This window comes from Colobus angolensis, unplaced genomic scaffold, assembly GCF_000951035.1.
Source record: "Colobus angolensis palliatus isolate OR3802 unplaced genomic scaffold, Cang.pa_1.0 Scaffold194, whole genome shotgun sequence".
Taxonomy (NCBI): Eukaryota; Metazoa; Chordata; class Mammalia; order Primates; family Cercopithecidae; genus Colobus; species Colobus angolensis.
In genome coordinates this window covers 5,353,099-5,353,589 of record NW_012115088.1, presented here as the reverse complement: position 1 = coordinate 5,353,589, position 491 = coordinate 5,353,099, and the positions used below count along the sequence as shown (strand labels likewise).

The 491-nt window shown below is 37.9% G+C and overlaps 1 protein-coding gene across 4 annotated transcripts in view; it reads right to left on the bottom strand.

Annotated features, from left to right (window-relative positions):
• The window catches only part of XKR9 (XK, Kell blood group complex subunit-related family, member 9), a 69,041-nt gene that overhangs the window by 35,933 nt on the left and 32,617 nt on the right, over window positions 1–491 (bottom strand). The window lies entirely within an intron of this gene.

The following is a 491-nucleotide window of genomic DNA, read 5'->3' as shown; positions in this document are numbered from 1 at the left end:
TGCCAGTTTTTAAGGGGAATGCTTCCAGTTTTTGCCCATTCAGTATGATATTGACTGTGGGTTTGTCATAAATAGCTCTTATTACTTTGAGATACGTTCCATCAATACCTAGTTTACTGACAGTTTTTAGCATGAAGGGCTGTTGAATTTTGTCAAAGGCCTTTTCTGCATCTATTGAGATAATCGTGTGGTTTTTGTCTTTGGTTCTGCTTATGTGATGGATTATGTTTATTGATTTGCATGTGTTGAACCAGCCTTCCATCCCAGGGATGAAGTCATCCTGATCGTGGTGGATACGGTTTTTGATGTGCTGCTGGATTTGGTTTGCCAGTATTTTATTGAGAATTTTCAAATCGATGTTCATCAGGTATATTGGTCTAAAATTCTCTTTTTTTATTGTGTCTCTGCCAGGCTTTGGTATCAGGATGATACTGGCCTCATAAAATGAGTTAGGGAGGATTCCCTCTTTTTCTATTGATTGGAATAGTTTC